The 16340-nt window shown below is 32.1% G+C and overlaps 2 long non-coding RNA genes across 2 annotated transcripts; both read right to left on the bottom strand.

Annotated features, from left to right (window-relative positions):
* Positions 1-558: 558 nt before the first annotated feature.
* Positions 559-2391, bottom strand: LOC148761745 (uncharacterized). The gene is made up of 3 exons (XR_016027347.1): positions 2285-2391; positions 1547-1632; positions 559-709 (listed from the first exon to the last, which is right to left on the bottom strand). It is a non-coding gene; the product is annotated as an uncharacterized LOC148761745 (long non-coding RNA).
* Positions 2392-10684: 8293 nt separating this feature from the next.
* Positions 10685-12569, bottom strand: LOC148761744 (uncharacterized). The gene is made up of 3 exons (XR_016027318.1): positions 12460-12569; positions 11730-11803; positions 10685-10861 (listed from the first exon to the last, which is right to left on the bottom strand). It is a non-coding gene; the product is annotated as an uncharacterized LOC148761744 (long non-coding RNA).
* Between the last annotated feature and the right edge of the window lie 3771 nt (positions 12570-16340).

Below are 16340 nucleotides of genomic sequence, written 5' to 3'. Positions count from 1 at the left end.
GCCACACTAATATTGTAAATTTTTAAAACCACTTTAAAACCAAAAACTCTTATCTTTAAAACCAAAAGCTCTGATACCAATCGAATTGTCACGACCCGGAACCTCCCTCAGGCCCATGACAATCGCCGCGACGTCCCGATTGACACTCATTATCCGGAATGCCAACCGGAACCCCGCAAGGCTTACATATCAGTTTCTTTCCTTTCCTGTGAGCAATCATTGTTAAATATCGAGTTTTTAGAGAATATTTACTATTTTAGATCAAAAACAATCAAAATAAAATTTTCGCCACACAGGGGTATTTTGGTCATTTTTTTCTCAAAAATTTCAAAACTGGCTAAAACGTAATATACAAGTACAAAATACATAATTCATATTCAAAATGAGTTTAAAAGTCTAAAATCTTCATTTAAAACGAAATTACGGTTATTTGAATAAAATAAGAAAATAAAAGAAATATTAAGGGAAATATTTTATTTTCTTATAAAACAATATTTATAAAGTTATACGTGAATAATTTTTATAGCGTAAAAGCTAAATAAATTTATACATACTGAAATACAGTAAGCCAAAATATTTAATTTAATTTACAATAACAAGAGGGCCCCCGAATAAACAAAAGTAAAGAGGACTGTGAACCTACGGTTTGGAAAATGCAGATCCAATAGTAGTCCTCGATGAGACCAGCTATCTACAGTCTATACTGAACCTGAAATGGGTGGAAAGGAGTTGGGTGAGATTTTGCAATCCCAATGAGTAAACAGACATTATCATAAATATCTAAAGGCGAGTAAAATGGAGGCAAGTTTAAACAATAAATTTCAACCCATTTCATAATGTTTTCAATTTATTTCTTAAACCACAAAATATTTGTAATTTACCAAAACAATTGTTAAGGCTTATGTCTTTTATTAAAACAAGGCTCAAGCCAAAACTAATCCTCGGGGATACCTTGGCCGAGGTATCTAACCGAGTCCGCCAAGGGTGTTAAAATATTCACACGTGAAACACATTTTTATTTTTAAAACCAGCCGTTCCTTGGCGTTGGCCGAGTTACACATTCACGTGGGGGTTCGACGTGAAGTGAACTCTAATACTACCCCAGGAGTTACCCTCCTCGCCTCTACAACCGGAGTAACTATATAACTGGGTTTACCGTGCCCCTCTAATAGGCAGTCCACGGAAACCCGTCACTGCAGTGACTAACCCACCAATTTTAATAAAATTTCGACAGTATAACGTGGCTTTTATTTATTTATCCAGCCTGCATAGTAAAACAACTTACATAAATTTCCCAATGCATTCACAAAATATAGCCACATATACTCATTTCTCATAAGCCATTCCTAGGAAAATATATATTTTTCAAGTCAATTTGTAGCCTCCAATTACTCAATTTCATAATCAATACAATATATTTTTATTTGTCACATTTATTCCTAAAACATCAAAAATCCCGTTTTAATCTCGTTCTCATTTCATAAAATACATAAAGGGCATTTAAAATAAACTCTAGATAATTTACAATAATAATAAGTTTACTCACCGTTTGTACAAAATAAAAGCTTTCTAAGTGCCCCGATCACTACTCGTCGGGTACGACTTCTTTGCCTTTTCCGGAAGGCTCTCCTCCTAGACACATTACAAAAATTTACACAATTCATCACATTGATGCTAAATCACTATATAATTAACTTAAATCCTATACTAATGCATGGTATGAAATGCAATAGCCTAAAACGACTTAAATGCGGTATTAACCTATTTTTGGCACTTTGCCCGATAAATTGCTAACGCGCTCCATTTTAGCTCTAAATCATCCCATTCTCTCTCCAACATTTCTAACCATTAAATATCAGCCAATAACCTTCTAAAAACAACAAAATCAGCTCACTCCCTTCCTTGGAAAATTCGGCCAAAAATGGGACATTAACTCGGTAAATTTTCTACTTTGTTTTTCTATCACGTTTAATCGTTTTTCATCATTTCTCTTCATTTTCCTTAGAATAAAATCAATTCATCATCATTGTACAGCATTGAGCATCCAGCCAAGAGTGGGTATTGTGAAAATTTACTGATTTCTTGCCCAATTTAATTTCTAAACACATTTAACTAACTAAAACTATCAATTTAACTAAAAATCAAAACCTAAAAATTTCAATTTCTCTCTCCTAGAATTTCGTCCAGCCCTTGATATCACTTTTTGATCTCTCTCCTCAAGCATGCTAAATGGAAATAAAGGCATAGGAAAGGTAGAAATCAAGCTAAAATCGAAAAATCTTACCGTTAGACGCGTAAACGGTCGAAAACCGCGAATTTCTCTTTGAATTTTCTTGTTTCTCTTTGGTTTTTCTTTTCTTCTTCCTTTCCTCTCTATTTCCTCTGTTTTTCTTCCTTATGGCCGGCCAGCACTCAAAATTTGGGTTTAAATGGCTGACTTTTCATTAAAATAATATTATTTCATTAAAAAATGCCATGTGTCACTTTTCCATTGGCCCATTTTTAAAATTTCATCCATTTGTTTCCAAATTTTCACCATACACTTGTCTCATATATTCATAGCTTAGATAAAATTCTCAGACTCATCCAAAGTCTCGGTGGAGTAATTTTTGCAATTTACACTTTTGCCCCCGTAAAAGTCAAAAATTACATTTTTGCCCCAAAAATTGAAAAATTGCCCATAGACATATTTTTCATCCCTTATACTCATACCATTCTCCAATTTGTCAAATTTGATCAAAATTCTCTCAAAATCTCAAATTTTATCCATGGGTGGCAAAATTACGATTTTGCCCCTACACTCCAAAAATACCAGAATTAAACTTTTTCACTTCCTATCATTAAATTATACTCCAAATAGTTAATCTTGGTCAAAAATTTCACTCCATGATCAAATTATTATCTTAGGTGGCAAAATGACGATTTTGCCCTTGAACATCAAAATTTCCAATTTTACCCCAAATGAACCCTCGAACTCCGAACAATCATTTTTTTTTTTCATTCCTGGACTATAAAATATTAAATTTCATCCTACAATTCCTATTTGAACTAGTTCAAGGTTAAATCAACTCAAGTGTACCGTTAGGTACGATATCGGGTTTCGTCTTTTCTTATGTGCTTTCCTAGCATAATAACATGCTACTCAGTGCATGTATGTCATGACATGTATTTATAGGGTTGGGTTTTACAAATTGTGTCACGACCCGGAACTCCCCATCGGGCCCGTGACAACCGCCTCGAGGCCTCGACAGACATTCGCCTCGAGGCCTCGACAGACATTCTTCACCCCGAATGTCGATTGAAACCTCGCAAGGCTTAGCATCAACTTTCGCATCTCCCCGGTGAGCAACAGTTATTAAATCTCGCATTTCAAAAAAATCATAAGTCATTTTTAAATAAAAACAATAAAATATTATTTTCTAGCTCACAGGGGTATTTTCATAATTTTTCGTCAAAAATCTCAAAACTTGCTAAAAAAGTAGTAGGTAAGCAGAAAATATATATTTAATGATTTAAAAACAATTAAGTATCTAAAATGTTCATTTGAAAGCAAATTGTTGACAACTAGTACTATTCAAAAATAATAAATAAAATATTCTATTTTCTCATAAAATAAATTTTTATAGAAATATTCGTAAATAATTTTTCGCACATGAAAGTAAAGTAAAAATTGTATGAATAGAAATACAGATAACCAAAATATAAGTTTTGATCTGCAATGACACGTGGGCTCCAATTGACCAAGAGGATGTAAGACTGTGAACTCTTACTTTCTATAATGCAGTTCCGAGCTTAGTTCTCGTCTTACTCGACTATCTACAAACTGTCCTGAGCATGAAAAATGTATAGGAAGAAGGGATGAGATTTTATAATCCCAGTGAGTAAACAGATACCATCTAAAGTATCAAAGCCGAGTAAATGGAGACAATTAAAATAAGTCATCATACCGTAATTTCATTACCTTTTAGTTCATTTCAACCAAATAAAATCAATCCATATAAATCAAGTAATCAACTTGGCTTATGAATTTTTTAAAACTTTGGCTCGTGCCAAAACTCATACTCGGTGATACCTTGCGCAGGGCATCTAACCGAGTCCGCCAAGGCTGTTAAAATTTCGTATACACTTAAAATATATTTTTAGTTTGAGAAAATACAGCCGTTCCTTGACGTTGGCTGAGTTCCCCTTCACGTGGTGGTTTGGCGTGAAGTGAACCCTAAGCTTTACCCCAGGAGATACCCTACGCGCCTCTCCGTTCGAGGTAATAATATAATGGAGTTTATCGTGCCCCTTTAATAGGCTGGTCCACGGAACCCCCTCTGCAGTAAATGATTAATATATAATCCACCAATCAATAAAATTCATTCTAGCATGACATGGCAATTTATCACAACTTAGCCTCTCAAGGCTGAATACTCAGTACTAATAATTCTAACACCAAAATCAGTTTAGCCATTCATGCTCATATATTGTCATAAGCCATTCAATTTAAAACCATAAATTTACAACATAAGCAGGCAGTCTCCAATTACTCTATTTTCAAAACCAATATTCGATTTTCCAGAAAATTTATAAAATCATTTTATAAAATTACAATTTCTCTTAAAACATAGCAATTTACCATTTAAACCCATTTTCCATAAAATCACACAGTTGTATAAAACTACTCTAGATAATTAAGACGATAATAAGTTTACTCACAGTATTAGGAGTAGAAATACTCCTATCTTCCGCCCTCGGGTGCAGTCTTTTACCCGAAACAATTGACTCACCACCTATCCATAATCCATGACACAAAATTCAGTAAATTGTGTCAATTTATCATAAATTATTTCAAGCTCTTATCCATGCGTATGCACTAGATAGGATTTGAAATGTCTAGACAATCGCCTAATTGCGATGTCCGACCTAACTCGCCTATACACGGTGTAAATTCCTAAAATCCCCAATTCGACTCCAATTCCATCCATTTCAATTTCAATTATCCAATTATATCCACAATACCTCAATGACTGTGAATTTGGTCCAATTTATCAGTTTCGGACTATAAATTACGCTTTTACCCCTAGTGGGTAAAATTTTCAATTTATTACACAGAAAATTTTCATTTAATTTCCAACCTAATAATTCATCATTTTTCCACCCAATTCTCTTAAAATAAAGTCAACCTCATCCTCACATACCATTGGCTAGATTCGGCCTAGGAAAATTTATGGAGAAGATAAATATTTTTCTTATTGTTTTACTCATAAACATGCTACACTAACACTAAACACTAACATAGCTCAAAATCAAATTTATCTAACAACTTTCTCTCTCTAAACCCATATGACCAGAATTGAAATCATCCTCAAATCACATGATTCAACCATGGAAAATGATGGAAAATGCATGGGAAAGGTAAAGCACAAGACAAATTTAAGAAATGTTACCTTTTTTCACTTGATTTTTGAATTTCCACCTATTTTCCCTTTAAATTTCTTGGCTAGGGTTTTATTTTCTCCTTTCTCTCTCTTGTTTCTTGCTTGGCCGAATGTTGAAGAAGAAGAATGGGTGGGCTGATTTTTTTTATGCCTTTTTATTGTTTAATGAAATAATATTATTTTATTCATATTTTAAATATTTTATTAATTCATTTTTTTTTTAGCCATCCACTTGTCCTACTTTTTCCACCATGCATTCCCTTTGACTTATCCAAGTCTTAAGTGAAATTTCCAGATTTTTCCAAAGTTTTGGTGGAGCAAATTTTTCAAAATTACACTTTTACCCCTGAACTTTTCAAAAATTACATTTTTACCCCAAAAATTGAAAATTTGCCATAATGCATAATTTGCACTCCTCATACTCATTTCACACTCCAAATAATTAAATTTGATCAAAATCCTTTCAAAAATTAAATTTTCGATTCCATATGGCAAAATTACCATTTTACCCTTTTACTCCAAATTATACTGAAATTAAAATTTTTCACTTCTAAACTTCAAATCTTACTCCAATAAGTCAAATGGGGCCAAAAATCTTTTCTAAAAATTTCCATTTTGTCCCCAGGTGGCAAATGACCATTTTACCCCTAGATAGCGAAAATTTTGGTTTGACTCCAAATTGATCCTCAAACTTCGAATTACCATATTAAACCATTCTGGGACTTTAAAATTCTTAATTTCATTGTAAATTCTCTATTTGATCTAGTTTGAGGTTTAACTCAACTTTGTTGTACCTTTAGATACAATACCGACTTTTGTAAATTTTTTTCGGGACTCTTTTAGCATGCAAACATGCTATCCATCACATGTATGTCATGACAAATATTTTTATAGAGTCGGGCTTGTCATCTTCTCCCCCACTTGGATCAACCATATGATCTTTCTTCTTGATTGACTTCGACATCCAGCTAAATATTAATATTTTAATATTTGTTTATTAATAAAATTTTATTTTATTCTAAAAATTTTATCTTGTCTCCTTGGTACCCAAAATACCTTATTATGCCTCACTTTCGGAATATTTTACCCTAAACTACTCCTTTCGTCTTTTATCACTTTTAAACATTTTAATTGACCTCAATTTGCATTCGATCAACTTTATTTATCACCATATCAAAGTATGGGGTATTTCAATCACCCCCACTTAAATAGAATTCGTCCTCGAATTCCCATCGATGTTGCGTTATCAATCTCCTTCTATGATCCTACTCCTTGTTCCTTCTATATGGACATTCAATTTATTCACCTCGTTCACCTTCAGTTCAATTAAATGCTTTATTTATGGCAATTATCATATTTTGGAATTGGATCAGTAATACTTTTCACGACCATGATCTCTTATATCGAGACACTAAGCATGCCTTTATCACCATTATTAAATTTGAACCATAACTTCACCTCAATTATACTGATTTCGATCACATATCATACTTACTTATGTATACCTAATCATCATTTTATTAATTCGCTCCGTACCAAATTTCTCAACCTTGATTCATCCATCTTATACTGGTCTATACACTTCCTTTAATAGAGTTCCATTAAGAACTTAAACAATCTAAGGTTTACCTTCAAAGTCACTCATAACTTTAATCGTTCATTGCATGTCCGTTAACACTTTAGCTCACTGACCTCTCTGGACACTATTTCAAAATCTCCCAATTACTGAGAACCATTCTTCACTTCAGTTAGTAAAATTATCAATTTCATATATACATAGATACATGCATTTTCAAATCTCAACATCTCTCTTTATATATAGGAATCCATGTGTTCACATGCCTTGGACTACATTCCCCCTTTATTCATCCGTATCCTAATCCTAGTTTCAATATAATAATTCTTATAATGCATGTCAACATTCTTATTATACTTGTATATAACTTCATATCATTCATATCATTTCCAACCATATGTTTGAGTTTCCTTATACTATATATCATTCATCACAATGTCATCTCCATTGAATTATAATCTATTATGCGTGTATGCTTTATAATCCTATTGATGCCTTAAAGATTTATCTCAACTTGATCATTGCATCTCATGCAATACCACAATTCCTAAGAGTCATTCTTTTGTCCTTAATCATCTTTCATGCCTCTATATTACCTTGTATCTTTCTTGCATTACGATATTGATTTGTCACTTAAGACTCAAACCCATTTGAATCATGTATGCCTTAAGCATTTTCGAATTCCAATTTCCATAATATATTAGGAAAGTTTCATTATCTGACTTCATTTCCAAGGTCAACTTCTATCCTTTGTTCCACTCCTTCATATGAACATAACATCATTCTTCCTTAACTAATTTATAAATTGTACTTGAAATTGTAAAACTTAAAACTAAATTCTCCTCAAGTATTTTTCAATATTAATACTAATATCACTCTCAGCTTACAGAGTCCTTTTTATAAACACATAACTTAGTGCTTGCTTTAGCGAGATCTAAAGTAAAACTTCTCTTGAGTTTTTCCTTGGGAATATCTATCTTAAACTTATGTGTCACAGCATATGATCCCTTAACTTGTGATTTAGCCGTTAGGCTTCTCAGCAAGTTTTAAAAAATTTTATGTTTCATACTTGCTGTGTATGATTATAATCTCTTCTCAAAGATGTTTATGTATTCCTAAAACACTTAATCTTAAAGGTATATAAATACGTACTCATCCATTCAATCCCTAATTCATCTTCATAGGTTTCCAGGGTGCCACACAATTAGCGTCATGTTGTTACTAACCCTTGTCATTTTACTGTATCAAAATAGATATTACAAATTCTCGTAATGATATTCTATATAAATTGATTTTCTATACCAGTCTCGTAATTCTTCCTTCACACTTTCATTACTTGGTATCTTATCTCAATATAGTCATCTCAAGAATCTTTTAATTTTTTTTTCTTTTAATTATATGCCTATATACAAGGCAATAAAAAAAATTTTCAATTCATTTGGGTAAACATTCTCCAGAATATTCAACACTCCCAGATAACAAAACACAATGACCAATAACCAAAATTCAATTTGTAAGCTCATTATCGTGTCACTCCCATCTTACTCATGCATCATAGGCGTGAGGTATTCGGAGCAGTATAATGTTGAACAGTCAATGTTGAAGTACTGTAGCTATTGGAAATTTTCTCATCAAAGCTATTTGTCTGCATTCAAAGTCACCACATCAATCATTCTCAACCAGTGGTTTCCCTTCTAGATGTATATCATGAGTTCCATAAGTATAGGTACCTTCTACTTTCTTGTCATACACACTAAGCCAGATTAATACTTTCATCTCATGTTATCTTTTAACTTTTATCAACATTCATAAAATTTCACCTCAAAACATCCTTTCCAGACAGTGTAATAAATTCATGATACATATACCACTCTACACATAAGTTGCTTACTATCTACAACTTTCCTCAAATTTATTGTCATCCCTATCCAATTATCTTCTTTATCTTATACTCCAATAATCTTATTGACTTTCAGTATAATTAACTACGAAAATAGCCCGGCTTCCTCCTCACTTTATTCTCACAATCCTTACTGAATCAAAATTTTATATTCCCCATATTCCATAATTTAACTTCATTAGGTTATATTTGTGCCCAACTATTACCTCATAGTGTCATAACATCACTGAATAATCCCCTTCATGCTTAAATTACAATCATTAACGTAATCACATTATCCGTTCCGAATGTCATTTATAACCTTATTGCTTCTTTCTATAACCTTCCTCAATAATTATATTACCAATTTATCCCTATCATACTAAAGATTCCCATATACCTTCAATTACTTAAACAACCATTTTATAATACATTCTAGTCCTATACTTTAAAAGTCAAACTATTTTTCCTTCTTTGTACAGATACTTATTATCTCTTTTACACAACATCTACTTAGAGTTAAAGTAGTGTAAAATCCTACGAAAATATTACATGTCCTTGGGATCATCATCTTAATCTGATCTTATCGAAATATTCTACTCCGAGTCCTTCTGAAGATCCTCTTTCAGGTTTTCCTCCTCCTAAGATTTCCTTCTTTGTTTTTCAATCCAAGCTTGTTGTCTTATCCTAATTTCCTCGGCACTCATCGGTGCAGCATTCCTTCCACATCCAGAGGAAAATGGCGTACAACGTTTACCCCCTTCCTAAGACGAATATCTCCCCTTGCAATTGCCTTCCTCGTATGTTCTCTATAGTACTCCTCGGATTGTTTCAAAAGAAAATCTATATCAGTTTTCAGAATATTGGAGCTACTCTCACTTTCAAAATTCTGGCTACTATCAAAGCTTTCCTTATTATGAACCCATTCTGCTAAGTTTAGAGGAATTATGTTATTAGGAATTCGGGATGGACCACCTTCCGAATCACCTATATCAGGGTGCCATTTGCTTCTAGCCGTAGAATCTAGAGATCCCTCGCTATCACTATGAGAGGTATTGAGACTACCACCTCTTCTAGACATGGTGTGTATGTCACCAGTGCACCTCAAAACCTATATGCAATCAAATAGTAATTGCATAATTATTTATGCATCTCAAAAGTAGGTAGATTTCTATATGTAGATGCATACATTCTATTCAATCGAACATAACTTAACTTAACTTAACTTATCTTAACTTAACTGGACTTGGGGCTACGCAATGTCAATGTAGATTCCTTAAAACAACTTTAAAACCAAAGGCTTTAAAATCTAATTCTTTAAAATCAAAATATCTGATCTTTAAACCATGCTCTGATACCAATAAAATTGTCATGACCCGAAACTCCCCATCAGGCCCGTGACAACCGCCGCGAGGCCTCGACAGACATTCTTCACCCCGAATGTTGATTGAAACCTCGCAAGGCTTAGCATCAACTTTCGCATCTCCCCGGTGAGCAACAGTTATTAAATCTCGCATTTCAAAAAAATCATAAGTTATTTTTAAATAAGAACAATAAAATATTATTTTCTGGCTCACAGGGGTATTTTCGTAATTTTTCGTCAAAAATCTCAAAACTTGCTAAAAATGTAGTAGGTAAGCAGAAAATATATATTTAATGATTTAAAAACAATTAAGTATCTAAAACGTTCATTTGAAAGCAAATTGTTGACAACTAGTACTATTCAAAAATAATAAATAAAATATTCTATTTTCTCATAAAATAAATTTTTATAGAAATATTCGTAAATAATTTTTCGCACATGAAAGTAAAGTAAAAATTGTATGAATAGAAATACAGATAACCAAAATATAAGTTTTGATCTACAATGACACGTGGGCTCCAATTGACCAAGAGGATGTAAGACTGTGAACTCTTACTTTCTATAATGCAGTTCCGAGCTTAGTTCTCGTCTTACTCGACTATCTACAAACTGTCCTGAGCCTGAAAAATGTATAGGAAGAAGGGATGAGATTTTATAATCCCAGTGAGTAAACAGATACCATCTAAAGTATCTAAAGCCGAGTAAATGGAGACAATTAAAATAAGTCATCATACCGTAATTTCATTACCTTTCAGTTCATTTCAACCAAATAAAATCAATCCATATAAATCAAGTAATCAACTTGGCTTATGAATTTTTTAAAACTTTGGCTCGTGCCAAAACTCATACTCGGTGATACCTTGCGCAGGGCATCTAATCGAGTCTGCCAAGGCTATTAAAATTTCGTATACACTTAAAATATATTTTTAGTTTGAGAAAATACAGCCGTTCCTTGACGTTGGCTGAGTTCCCCTTCACGTGGTGGTTTGGCGTGAAGTGAACCCTAAGCTTTACCCCAGGAGATACCCTACGCGCCTCTCCGTTCGAGGTAATAATATAATGGACTTTACTATGCCCCTCGAATAGGCTGGTCCACGGAACCCCCTCTGCAGTAAATAATTAATATATAATCCACCAATCAATAAAATTCATTCTAGCATGACATGGCAATTTATCACAACTTAGCCTCTCAAGGCTGAATACTCAATACTAATAATTCTAACACCAAAATCAGTTTAGCCATTCATGCTCATATATTGTCATAAGCCATTCAATTTAAAACCATAAATTTACAACACAAGCAAGCAGTCTCCAATTACTCTATTTTCAAAACCAATATTCGATTTTTCAGAAAATTTATAAAATCATTTTATAAAATTACAATTTCTCTTAAAACATAGCAATTTACCATTTAAACCCATTTTCCATAAAATCACACAGTTGTATAAAACTACTCTAGATAATTAAGACGATAATAAGTTTACTCACAGTATTAGGAGTAGAAATACTCCTATCTTCCGCCCTCGGGTGCAGTCTCTTACCCGAAACAATTGACTCACCACCTATCCATAATCCATGACACAAAATTCAGTAAATTGTGTCAATTTATCATAAATTATTTCAGGCTCTTATCCATGCGTATGCACTAGATAAGATTTGAAATGTCTAGACAATCGCCTAATTGCGATGTCCGACCTAACTCGCCTATACACGGTGTAAATTCCTAAAATCCCCAATTCGACTCCAATTCCATCCATTTCAATTTCAATTATCCAATTATATCCACAATACCTCAATGACTGTGAATTTGGTCCAATTTATCAGTTCGGACTATAAATTACGCTTTTACCCCTAGTGGGTAAAATTTTCAATTTATTGCATAGAAAATTTTCATTTAATTTCCAACCTCATAATTCATCATTTTTCCACCCAATTCTCTTAAAATAAAGTCAACCTCATCCTCACATACCATTGGCTAGATTCGGCCTAGGAAAATTTATGGAGAAGATAAATATTTTTCTTATTGTTTTACTCATAAACATGCTACACTAACACTAAACACTAACATAGCTCAAAATCAAATTCATCTAACAACTTTCTCTCTCTAAACCCATATGACCAGAATTGAAATCATCCTCAAATCACATGATTCAACCATGGAAAATGATGGGAAATGCATGGGAAAGGTAAAGCACAAGACAAATTTAAGAAATGTTACCTTTTTTCACTTGATTTTTGAATTTCCACCTATTTTCCCTTTAAATTTCTTGGCTAGGGTTTTATTTTCTCCTTTCTCTCTCTTGTTTCTTGCTTGGCCGAATGTTGAAGAAGAAGAATGGGTGGGCTGATTTTTTTTATGCCTTTTTATTGTTTAATGAAATAATATTATTTTATTCATATTTTAAATATTTTATTAATTCATTTTTTTTTTAGCCATCCACTTGTCCTACTTTTTCCACCATGCATTCCCTTTGACTTATCCAAGTCTTAAGTGAAATTTCCAGATTTTTCCAAAGTTTTGGTGGAGCAAATTTTTTAAAATTACACTTTTACCCCCGAACTTTTCAAAAATTACATTTTTGCCCCAAAAATTGAAATTTGCCATAATGCATAATTTGCACTCCTCATACTCATTTCACACTCCAAATAATTAAATTTGATCAAAATCCTTTCAAAAATTAAATTTTCGATTCTATATGGCAAAATTACCATTTTACCCTTTTACTCCAAATTATACTGAAATTAAAATTTTTCACTTCTAAACTTCAAATCTTGCTCCAATAAGTCAAATGGGGCCAAAAATCTTTTCTAAAAATTTCCATTTTGTCCCCAGGTGGCAAATGACCATTTTACCCCTAGATAGCGAAAATTTCGGTTTGACTCCAAATTGATCCTCAAACTTCGAATCACCATATTAAACCATTCTGGGACTTTAAAATTCTTAATTTCATTGTAAATTCTCTATTTGATCTAGTTTGAGGTTTAACTCAACTTTGTTGTACCTTTAGATACAATACCGACTTTTGTAAATTTTTTTCGGGACTCTTTTAGCATGTAAACATGCTATCCATCACATGTATGTCATGACAAATATTTTTATAGAGTCGAGCTTGTCATCTTCTCCCCCACTTGGATCAACCATATGATCTTTCTTCTTGATTGACTTCGACATCCAGCTAAATATTAATATTTTAATATTATTTTATTCTAAAAATTTTATCTTGTCTCCTTGGTACCCAAAATACCTTATTATGCCTCACTTTCGGAATATTTTATCCTAAACTACTCCTTTCGTCTTTTATCACTTTTAAACATTTTAATTGACCTCAATTTGCATTCGATCAACTTTATTTATCACCATATCAAAGTATGGGGTATTTCAAATTGCCTTGAGCAAGTTGTTAAATGATTTCAATGATAGCAATCTCTTACTCACACTGGTTTGACACAATGATGGTTAAATGATTTCTTGCATAGAAATCTTTGGTTTTATATGTAAGGTACATTGTTCTATTTGCTTTTAAATGGTTTACATGTTCTTATGCTTTATATATTCAAATCTTCCGTTTAGCTTGTTTCCCATCTACGCCTTACTCACGGAGTTGATGATCACGGAGTTTGTGAGACTCACCCCTTTATTTCCATTTACAGATAAGTAATCAGTTTAAGTGCATCACTTAGCACATCGACACTTGCTGCAATATAGGTAAAGGCATCTCATAGCATTCCATTTTGAGTCACTCCGTTGTTAGAGGTCTGGTCATTTATAGTATCTTTTGTTTCTAACGTAAACAATGGTGTACATTGTAAACTTATGTTTATATGATGATAACATACTATGTATAGAGAACATTTGCTATTAATAAGATGGTGATGGTTATGAGATTTTCCAATGAATGTGTGATAGTTTGATAAATGATAACTGTGTGGGCTTGTTCGAGATTTGGTGGGTTCTCCCGTAAGTCTCAGACACTGGTAGTGATCGAGGAGCGGTCATTACATAATTTATCCAAGCTAAATGGATAACTATAAATCAACATATATAACATAGAAGAACAAAAAATAAAAATCCCAAATAAATGTAGAAATCCCTTCGAGTGTAGAGGGAAAAGTCATGAGGCAAAATTCAAGTAAAGTCTACTTTGAAAAATAAGCAAATTACAAGATTTAATACCTCAAGCCTTTTTCCTAAAACTCATGATTCATAATTATTTGAACAATACGACAAAGTTGCGTCTTTGGAGAAATACCATTAAATCTCATTGGATTTAATAAAGTATCGTAATTCTTCAAGAACCATCCAAAAGAAGACCCAATAATTAACTATGCTATTTCTCTCTAAATGTTGTTGTGGAGCACAAATCCTCGCTATTCTTTTTTTCTTACATAATGTCAATTAAAATTCTATCTACGCAAGCATATGTATTGGAAGGATAGTATAATCACAAATACAGTATCGATGACAAATAGAATTATTCTAAAAAGTTTTGACCAGGTATTAAAATGAACATCATTTAATTTTATCTAAATGGCCAAAAAGTAAATAATTATTAAACTTAAATTTAACAAAACTAATTAACATAAATAAAAATCAAAGTAGAAATAAAATCTCATAAAAATCAATAGAACTAAGCCTAGGATTACAATATCCTTTACACTTCTTCCAAATCTTATCTCTCTTCCATAATTTATTTCAATGGAATGAATTGCTAACATAGAGTCCTCAATTATTTATAAGGGTCTCCCGACTCGTCTTATCAAAATATTTATTTTAACCAAAACACTATATCCCTATGTGAATTGAAATTAAAACAGATTCATTAAGTTTTGGCTATAATTTTAACTACACATGGCATATAGATATATCCCTATCTTATACATAAATCTATTAATATGATCATATGCTATTCTAATTTTACTCTACACTAAACTTCCTTTCCTAAGTTTGTTTAGGTTCCTAGATCAATTTAATTGGTAGCTAAGCAATTAAAAGCATTAAGAATAAATTGGAATAAACAATTCAATTCCATTGAAAATAAGCAAGAAAGAGATTAAAAGTTCATATTACATGTGAGTTTAATTGCAATCCTTGAAAAAATAAAATTATCTACTCATAATTGCAAAGATAATTAAAAACATATGACTTTCAACTATTGAGAGTAGCAAGAAAAATAAAAGCTAAAGAAGAAAACAAAACAATTATTTGTAGCCCTGCTCGTTGGGTTTCTCCTTCCACTTTCAACTTCTTGAATCTCTTAAGGTTTTCTCTTTAATTTCTCCTTAAACATCTTTTCGATACTTAAAATCTTAACCTAAAATTCCCTAATTTAAACTCTAACTATTAGGCTTATGTGAGGCCTAAACATCAAATATCACCCCTCAAATTGTCATTCCTGTAGCATTACATGTAGTTATCTCTAACTCCATTTTCTCTATCTTCAATGCAGAACTGGGAAACATGGTCCACATAAAAATTGTAGCCCTATGTCTTAGCCTTCCCATGGAATAAAAATCTCATCATTTGAACATCTGAAATGCCAGTTATGGTCAAAACACTGAAGCATATGCAAGTAGAATTCTAGGTCTTTCATACACATTACTTTCCAAAAGTAAGCCTTATTCCCTTATATCTTACAAAAGCATAAAAACTAATAAATAATAGTGAAATTAAAGTAAATAAACATAAAACTAAAATAACTTCATAAAATTAAACTAATTACAAAAACAACTAAAAATAATTAAATTATAATTAAAAATTAAGGACTTAACTAATATTTAATAACAAAATTAGACAAAATAATTCTATGAAATAGAATTATCACACCCCTAAACTTAAAATTTTGCTAGTCCTCAAGCAAAAGAAAATAAAAAAAGAACCCTAAAAATTAAAAATTAAAAAAACTTTTAATAGAGATAAAAGTACCAAATCATGATTTCCTAATTTTTCCCTCAAAATTATCCTAAATTCCAACTTAAGGTAAAATATAGCTAATCCTTGAATTCATGCATCAATTCAAGTGAACACTTTTTTTTTGAATGGACTTCCTATGTGTGTGAATAATCTCTTACAAAGAATATCATGCAACTCGGATTAGTTTA

This window comes from Theobroma cacao, chromosome 7, assembly GCF_053813885.1.
Source record: "Theobroma cacao isolate CCN51 chromosome 7, ASM5381388v1, whole genome shotgun sequence".
NCBI lineage: Eukaryota > Viridiplantae > Streptophyta > Magnoliopsida > Malvales > Malvaceae > Theobroma > Theobroma cacao.
The sequence above is the reverse complement of the archived record's forward strand: the minus strand, read 5'-3'. Positions and strand labels throughout refer to the sequence as shown.